Raw genomic sequence first — 10,619 nt, 5'->3', positions numbered from 1 at the left:
TTTTTTTGGAATGGCCTTAAATCTGTTATTCAAAAGTTTGTGGCAGAATGTTTGGTTTGGCAACAAAATAAAGTTGAAACAATTAAGAATCCAAGTCTATTACAACCTTTATCTATTCCAAGTCAATGTTGGGGGGAGGTTTCAATGGATTTTATCACAAGTCTACCCAAGTCTGAAGGAAAGAGTGTCATCATGGTGGTAGTTGATAGAGTTACCAAGTATGCACACTTTTGTGCATTATCTCATCCATTTAAATCCAATACAGTCGATATTGCATTTATGGAAACAATACAAAAGCTACATGGAAACCCAAAGATTATTGTAAGCGACAAAGATCCCATTTTAACTAGAAATTTTTGGTCAGAATTATTTTCTTGTTTGGGTACTCAGTTAGCTCATGGCTCATCTTATCATCCTCAATCTGATGGGAAAACTGAGATAGTGAAAAAATGTTTGTAAGGATATCTTCGTTGCTTTGTAACTAATAAACATACACAATGGGTCAAGTGGTTGCCTCTGGTTGAATGGTGGTATAACACTTCCTTCCATACTACAACAAAAATGACCCCATTTATGGCACTTTATGGATATCATCTACCGTCCATCACATCTTATTTAAGAGAAAATTCTAAGGTTCAAGCAGTGGAAGATCACATCGAGCATCAACAACAAGTTCTTCAACTCTTAAAGGATAACCTCACTTTGGTGCAGAATAGAATGAAACAACAGGCAGATCAACATCACAACGAAAGACATTTTGATGTAGGCGACTGGTTATTTCTACGACTACAACCATACATTAAACAAATGTCCCTCAAGCAAGCTAAGAAGGATAATAAATTATCACCAAAGTATTATGGTCCGTACAAGGTGTTGCAAAAGATTGGTACTATGGCATACAAATTGGAGCTTCATGCATCTTCCTGAGTGCACCCAGTTTTCCATGTTTCATGCTTAAATAAGGTTATAAGTGACAAGCTCCCAGTTCAAACAATATTGCCAGAACTTGACGAGGAAGGAAAAATCATATTGGAACCTGAAGCAATCACAAAAATAAGAACTCGACAGCTATGAAATTGATCAATTTAAGAGTATCTCATCAAGTGGAAGAACTTACCCGTTGAAGATTCCACATGGGAGGATGAGAATTTTATATAGAAGCATCCAGAACTACTCAAGTGTTGAGGACAACACTTTTTTGAAGGAAAGGGGCATGTTAGGTCCCTATAATACTAGTGTATTCCCCCATTATTATTGTTATTGTAGTGCCCATGTTATCCCCATATTGTTATTATTGTGCCCCATAGAAGCCCACTATTGTTATTGTTGTGCCCTTACATTATTATTGTTATGTCGGCTCTGATTATATTTTGACCCCTTATACTCCTATATATAGAAAAGAGGTTTTTTCATTTGAATCATCCAAGAATTGTTCATTTGTGTAATGTAAAGGAGGTTTCTTCCTCGAAGAGGCTGATTTTGAAGTTGTTGATCTATATTTTCTATCTTTTTGTGAGTTGGTTGCATAACACATACAACATGGAATTGTAAAAAGCATATATGTGATCTATTAAAAGGGAAGCTAAAATAATTAGCGAACATAGAAACAAATGAATATTCATTGAATTTTAATGATGATGAGCTCAATGAAGAAATTTAACCTCTCAAACTCTTTTACAACAACTACAGTTCAGTGAAAAGTTTCAACATGGATGGTTGTCCAATTAGTTTGGAAGTTGTGGATCTAGGGAAGGAATCCTCATTAGTTGTTGAAGACATGTTAGTGGTCTTCTAGTGAGGTTATGCTACAACTTGTGAATGTTGTTCAATAATTGAATTCAGGAGAACTGAGATTTAGGAGTGTGGGAGTGGAACTCGGGAATCCAACTTGTCGACTACAAAGTTACGAGGTTTATAAGACAACTTGACGGAGGTCATGTTGATATTAAAATTGTTTAACCATTTAATGAATGAATGTGTGTTTTGGTGTCTATGGGTGGTTTCAATAAAAAAATTGTAATGTAAGCATTAAGGGGGAGTTAGAGTTAATGCTTACATTCTATATTAAAATTTGGTTTGTGAATTGTTGGAGATGGATGATATATTATCTCAACATCTCCTCCTAAATTAGGAATAAGTTAGATCTGAGAAACTCTATATTATAGAGAAATAGTTGAATGTAATGTGTATGTGCGTGCATGTTGATGAATACATAGCTATGTGTGAAATATAATGTGTGATTTTAGTCATTCATTGTTTCAAAGACAAGGTAATATAGTTTTTAGTGTTTAATAGTATTTAGCCTAGTCACTTTATACACTCATGCTTAAATTTCTTCTCAATATATATGTTTATGTATTTTTTCTATTTTATATATGTTCATGTATTATATTTAATTTGAGAATGTGTACTTAAAGGTAACTCGATGAATTCAAATGGTGTGAATATGAATATTGTAAGTAATGTTATCATATGTGATTGTAATTCAAACTTGTAATTTAAGGAAAAAAATGGTAATTAGGTGAAACCATTATATCATACTTTTAAACCAGTGATACATGGTAGTTTACTCCCTCAATTTGGAAATAAATATAATAAGTAGTTAAACTTAATATAACTAATGATACATGGTAGTTTACTCCCTCAATTTGGAAATAAATATAATAAGTAGTTAAACTTAATATAACTAAGTACACTTTATCAAAACATAATTATTTGCTCATAATTAAAGTAAAAGGAAATTTAAATATTATGAAAAGAAATTTCATGTAAATATTATCATTGTAAATTAGATATGAGCATCATTCTAATAATTGAATTTATTCATACTATCTCATATATGTCTTTTATATATATATATATATATATATATATATATATTATGGGATTAAAAAAAAAACAGTTAAAAACCTTTTATTTATTATATATTTTTACTTTATTTATTTTTAAATAATTAAATTTTTTATTAATCATATTTTTTTTACTTTGTTATTTTTATTTTATTTTTTATCATATTGATCACCCATTCCCCAATATTATATTAACATAAATTATTATTATAATATTTAATTAATATAATATTATATATTAGTACTATATTATATTATATTATATAGTTAATACTAATTAGTTAACTATATAATATAATATATATAATAATTACTATAATATTTTTATATATGTGAGAGATATTATAACGATTATAATATATTTAAATGTAAATTTTCATAACTATTTATACTGTAGATGGATGCTTTAACTTACTTACAATATAGTTAATATATATTTTTATTAATTAAATTAATATATATTTACAATTAATATTATGAAATATATATTAGCAAATCTCATCAAGTTAGTCTTGTATTCATTTGACATAGGATTTTGTATAGCTATGCTCTTGTTGCAGCATGCACTAGTGATTAAGGGATTTGAACACTAAACACCTCCTTACACTATTTTTTTACAAAACCATTACTAATTAAACTACCACTAAAACTTATGTTACATATAATATTATTAAATCATACTTTATTTACATTATTTTATATATAACATTACTAAATCTAATTATACTTTATTTACATTATTTTATATCTAATATTACTAAATCTTATCTCTTTATATATTGGCATACTCTAAAAAAAAGACTTTTGAGTCAGAATTAGGCCAAACAATAAGACTATGTTCAAATGAATTATGCCAAAAAAAATTGCTTGCGTGTATTTTTTTCTTAGGGAAACCTGTTACACCAATTTATTTTGAGACAGTCAACTGCTATCCACAAATACACTGGCTCATATAAATTCCATAGAGTGTGACCTAACATATTAAATTTAAAATTTAATTCCTTGGAAACAGTAAAATTTTACACTTTTATTCAAATAAAAACAAATTAACTCCAAAGAAATTATGATATAACCTAAAGAAAAGCAGGTCTAATACGAACTTTCCTTGTCCTTGAACTTTTATGTAATCAACATCCAGAGCCTCCAACTCCAATACAAACGACATTTCTTGAGACTACGACTTCTCTATTGGTAATAATTTGCTACATTTGTTAACGTTTTGGTTTTTATCAGTCTCGGCAGCAACAGGGGTAGAAGTTGGCGGGGCCCCCTTCTTTCTCTGCGTGAATCGAGCCTCTCGACGACGTACGTTTCAAGCACCGAGGTGGGAGTACTGGAATGATATTCGTCGAGTTGCTGGATCCGGCTATGGCAGTCGGAAAGCTGGCTACTAGATGTGGTTGAGGAGATTTCAGAGGAGCCGGTGGAAAAGTTGGGGTTGGAAGTAAGTGGATTAGCTAAACCGGCGTGGGCCTGACGATGCTTGAAGGACTTGCAAACAATTTCAAGGGGGAAGTTGAGAATGGCGTTGAAACCTCTCATGGCGAAGGAAGCCTGATCGTAAGCCATGGCCACCTCCTCTCCCGTTTCAAACGTTCCCAACCATACACGGACTCCATGCCTCGTCGAATCCCTTATCTCCACCACGTATTTTCCCCACGGACGCTTCCTCACTCCTCTATAATGCATTTCACTCGCTTTCGAGACCGAGCGCTGTAAATCTGAAGCCCTGGGCACACTCGAATTTCCACTGCAGCTTGCGCATGAGCTTGAGTGCCGACTCCAATGTTTCAATTGCAGTTGACACATTTCTCATTAGGGATATGGGCAACATCTTCTAGCTCGAGAAAATGGAAATAAAGTGGGACTATTCATTTATGTCGGGCGGGACTACCCAATTTGAATTCAAAATTTTGGGCAGCACTTACTAATTTGAAATGTTGGACGAGAACTAAGGCATTGAATGAATGTACGTGGATGTATTGAATGATGGGTTGAAGTCCAAGCAATGCAGTCAGATAAATTAAGTTGCAATGATAGAGTTGCAGGAGTCGAGCTGTGAACACTGCCGGAGAAACCATGCCAGAGTCGATCTGTGACTGCTGCTGGAGAAACCATAATGATGCATGGACATGTATGTTAATCTTTTCATGCACTAAGCCAATCATTGGCTTAGTGACTTGTTTTTAAGAGTTGCTTATAGATACAATGGTCGATGTACCTTGTAATAAAAGAGTGAATCAATTTAATGTACCTCGTAATAAAAGAATCAATTTAATGTTCATTATTAAATGTTTTATCCAAATATAGTAATGGAATATTAATTTTATGTTCTAAGTTTGTATTATTTGATTCATTTTTATTGGAAATCAATGATGAGATGATTGTCCATGATAATGGATTCTAAGTAGAGCTATGGAATCGAGTTGAGGAACCAGATTTTTATGGACATGATGTGGAGCTCGAAGAAAGCATGGTGTTCTCTAAGCACAATCTACAATGTCGTAAATAAAAGAAGTTATCAGGAATGCACATCCCACCCCACTAAGTGTCAAAGAAACAAAATCGCTGAAGTGGTACAAAGCTATTGCAGCCAAAAAATTTGCCACATACAAGCAACTACACACCATAGCTCTATTTGATAGATTTTATCACATTATTCTCGTACACCGAAAGAGGATAACATTTCTAAAATCTCTTTACAAAGAAAACATAAATGAGGTTACACTTATTGATAACTTTTCATTATTTCACGTATCGATTGGTTCATGAGGTTTCTTGGAATGAGCTACCCTAAACATTTCAATGATTTGTCACACAAATTCGACATTTAATATATAATTTTGATATTACAATGTCTAGTGTGTTACAAATGATTTGTCACACAAATTTCACATTTAATATAGAATTTTGATATTACAATGTCTAGTTTGTCACATGAGTACCATTCTATAATGTTATGATTCACTATTAGGTGTTGTCATGTTATAGTTGGTCATTTAACACAATTATTATATTTTTTTCATTTTCTATTCATTAATGCTTTAACAGCTTAAAAAAAGTAGTGTTATAGTGGGTCATTTAACACAATTATTATATTTTTTTCATTTTCTATTCATTAATGCTTTAAGAGCTTTAAAAAAAGTAGTGTTGCCATTTATTTTGTTGTTATGTGAGTTTAGTAGATTCCTTTGTGTTTTGATTAAATCATTTTTATTATTATTTATGAATGGCCTACTAACTTATTTTTAGTTACGAAGAATGATGTTCTTATTATATTTCTTAAATAAATCAAGATATTTTAATATTGGCATTATTAAGTGTAGATATTATTGAAATTATTTATGTTTAATGAAATAAATTAGTGATTATTTTTATCAAATTATAATATACATATTTTTTGGTTAGAGTTCAATCAATTTTTTTACTAAGTCATATTATGATAGGTCAATTTCTTTCTTAATTAAGTAATTCCTCACATCATAAGTAGGGAAAAATGATCATTTTATTACCAGATTGATTTGACTATTTTGTTACAAACACCACTCTTGAATTCTTATTATTAAACCATTCTATTTCTAAGTATAATTCTAAGCTTGGTGTATGCTTTAGGTAGGTTGAGTATTACTCATACACAATGATATTATTTATGGAACATAATGATATTGTTTATGGCTTTACATATAATCCTTGCACAAAAGTACATTTGGTATGAAACTATAGAGTATTTAGTAAATATTGGCTTAGTATTCTTTAAACATAAATAAATGAATGATTATTTTTATCAAGTTACAATATGTTTTTTTGTTATAGTTCAACAAACTTGTTTATTAAGTCATATCATGATAGGTTGATTCCTTTCTTAATTAAGTAATTCCTCACACGATAAGTAGGGAAAAGTGATCATTTTATTACTTGACTATTTTGTTACAAACACCTCCTTTGAGTTCTTATTATTAAACCATTCTATTTCTAAGTATAATTTTAAGGCTTATGTATGATTTAGGTAGTTTGAGTATTACCCATACACAATGATATTATTTATGGAACATAATGATATTTTTTATGTTTCTACATATAATCTTTGCATGAAAGTACATTTTGCATGAAACTTTGTATGAAACTATAAAGAACTTAGTAAATATTGGCTTAGTATTCTTTTTCTAATTAATCATTTTGTTACTCTTTGAGAATGAAATAGCACCCAATGCTAGTGTTATCGACTACATAGATCCTAAGTTTATTCATTGTATCTTATTCTACAATAAGACTAATTCAAAACATGTTTCTTTACTAATTCACATCATGGTATGTCGACATGTTTCTTTAGATGAGCATTTTTATTTTCATATTTGTTATAATTAAATTTGAATTTCTGGTCGGAGAACCCACAGTAATGGAGTTTTTACACCAACGTTTCGAATCCCAAATGGGATCCATCATCAGGGAAAAAAGAAAGATGAAGAGAAAGATGATAAAAAGAAGAGCCAGAGGGAGGAAATAAATACTCATGAGGGCAGAATAATAGAGGCAAAGCACAGGTCGGCTGGAAATAAATGATGAAAACTAATTTTAATTTTAATTTTATTTATTGATTTTGCTTTTAATAAATTAATCTTATTTATTTAATAACTTTTTAAGATAATCTTGAAAAAATATATATAATTACCTAGATACTAATATATATAATGATAATAATATCAAAAAAATTTTAAAGAAAAAACTTGAAACCCTAAAGTAATAACATCTAAAAACCAGAATATAAATTTTAATATTTTAATATTTAAATCATAAACCTAATACTATAATATTTATTGTTTAATACTATAATACTATAATACTATAATTAAATTGTTTAGTTATTAAATCATTCACAACATGTTTTTTTACTAAATTATAACATGATAGGTTAATGGGTTCCTTTACATGAAACTAATTATGTTCATGCTTCTTCTAATTAAATAGTGAGGTTCTTTTGTTATCCTTATCTATCATATTAAAGAAGGTAATTAATAATATTTGGGTTTTGGAAATTGTCTTGTCATGTGAGCTTTTATCTAATTGTAAACAATGGAAGAATCTAATTATAATTTGATTAAAATATTTAGAAACTTCTTATATTCCATTTACGAGTATAAAATGAGATGTTGGCAATGTTTAAAGATAAATATAGAATGTTGTACACCTAAAATAGCAAGGGATATAATTTTTTATGTATATTATATATTTGTAAGCACTGAGGTGTACCATAATACTATAATACTATAATACTATAATTAAATTGTTTAGTTATTAAATCATTCACAACCTAATACTATAATACTATAATACTATCATACTATAATACTATAATACTATAATTAAATTGTTTAGTTATTAAATCATTCACAACATGTTTTTTTACTAAATTATATCATGATAGGTTAATGGGTTCCTTTACATGAAACTAATTATGTTCATGCTTCTTCTAATTAAATAGTGAGGTTCTTTTGTTATCCTTATCTATCATATTAAAGAAGGTAATTAATAATATTTGGGTTTTGGAAATTGTCTTGTCATGTGAGCTTTTATCTAATTGTAAACAATGGAAGAATCTAATTATAATTTGATTAAAATATTTAGAAACTTCTTATATTCCATTTACGAGTATAAAATGAGATGTTGGCAATGTTTAAAGATAAATATAGAATGTTGTACACCTAAAATAGCAAGGGATATAATTTTTTATGTATATTATATATTTGTAAGCACTGAGGTGTACCATCTTGCACACAAGTTAGGATATAATGAACCATATAAACTAATGTCTGAATCAACTTCAACATTAGTGGTTAGTATGTCTAGATGAGCCAATTTAGTCTCCAAGGAATCTCTTGTGATATATTCCAAGAATTATCATTTGAGTAGCTTGCTTAAAATGGATACCATATCTCATATCCTTTGCAATTGCAAAAAATACAAAATGCGCAATAAATTGAAGGTATGCACTTATGGGTTTTTATGTAGAACTTTTGAAATGTATTTCAGTAAAGCTCCTTAAGCATTTATCGAAATACTTAGTTCTAGCATTATCCCTTTTTATACTACTTAACATTTATGATTGGCAAGTCAAAACACCCCTCAAATGCTTCATCATTACTACACTACTATTGATTATAATTTCAACAAAAAAATTATTCCATTTTGTAAAAATATGTGAACCAATAGCCTTGTTTAACTCCTTAATCACTCATTTCCTATCATGTTCATTTATGAGACTACGAGATCATGCTTTTCCTCTTCATCCACTTCACCAATTGTCACAACATTTCTCTCACCTTCAAAAGTATTGAAGTTGCGTAATAATGTTAGTGGTGATACAAAGTGTTATAATAATTATGACAATTTTATAGAATCTAGTAATAATGTTGGCCCCATCACAAGAGAAATAAGTGGCACACTAAGGGGGTCAAAGGGGACATTCCCTTAATGTACATATATCTCTTCATAACATGTTGGCACATATTTCCCTCATTTGCACACAAGAGGTTGCAAAATACCATCTTTGATCAGCGATTAAACATAGTCTATAGCATATATGGCTATTTATATTGTGACTTGATTCTCATAGCCTTAGGGTTGGTAAGGTCATAAAGGGCACTAATGTCTAGGATGTTAAGTGCACTCTCTCATGAAATTTTATGTGTGTTTTGCTACAACATTTTGAGAAAAATTGTTGTATTTCATGAACATTTCAAACCAATAAAAAGAGAATACTTATAATATAAGTAGGCTAATAATTCAATCTATTTTGTAGGAAACGGCATTTTAAATTAACATAAAATTGATTACAAAATTAATATATAATTTCTTTTAATTGATTTTTAAATAAATCCATGGTGCAAAAACATATGGAATTACCATTAAATAATTACCTCTATAGAAATCTATCATTTTTTATGATCATATTATGACTTTGTGGAAGAATATGCTTCCTTCTTTGATTCTCGGAAACCCATATACCTACAATGTTTCACATAACATATGAACATATATAATAATAACATATGAACATATATAATAATATTGACTAAATCACTAGTAATCATAAACAATCATTGCAATGGATTTACTCAATCTATTGTAGCTCCCACTGATATTTGAAATAGCTAATGAAATCAATTTCCTAAAAGAAACTTTGAAATAACTCACTAATTCATTTGTGGAATCCATTATGTTATGTAGAAAATTGGACATCTTCTTATATCTTTTGGTATCCCAAATGTTCTTGGTCAACCTTTTCGTACAACATCGATGAGTATGCTAGATGTAGATAATTATTGGGCAATTGAACACATCGTGTATGGAAACTATTTAGGTTAAATAAAACAAACCATAAATAAACAATGAAGAGAGCAAATAAAAACTAACATATATGCACGCATTATGGATTTTCCCAAGGGCATTTTCAGCCAGAAAAGAAAAGATGAAGGCTTCCATGTCACAATCGTTTCAAACATCGATTTCTCTTTTTGTTTATCCAACCGACATGAATACTACTTTGACGTGTGTCAAAAGCGAGAAAGGTGTAAAAAGATATTCCCAAAGATAATATTTCATATTTCTTGAATATAATGTTATATTTCTTGAAAATAATTCCACTATGTAATATCTTATTGCAGAAGAATAACATTGGCTTAGAACATAAGGTGAATAGAAACCAAAATACCTTGTATTTATTTGTAGAAAAAATCAAATTCATCTCTAATAAGTTACTCTATTTGCAATCTC

General features: G+C 29.5%; 1 pseudogene; it reads right to left on the bottom strand.

Annotated features, from left to right (window-relative positions):
- Positions 1-3,876: 3,876 nt before the first annotated feature.
- LOC149213568 (uncharacterized) lies at positions 3,877-4,658 on the bottom strand (annotated as a pseudogene).
- Between the last annotated feature and the right edge of the window lie 5,961 nt (positions 4,659-10,619).

Source organism: Pinus tabuliformis, chromosome 1_1, assembly GCF_031772625.1.
Source record: "Pinus tabuliformis cultivar Carrire ecotype Pingquan chromosome 1_1, CPIR1, whole genome shotgun sequence".
Taxonomy (NCBI): Eukaryota; Viridiplantae; Streptophyta; class Pinopsida; order Pinales; family Pinaceae; genus Pinus; species Pinus tabuliformis.
The sequence above is the reverse complement of the archived record's forward strand: the minus strand, read 5'-3'. Positions and strand labels throughout refer to the sequence as shown.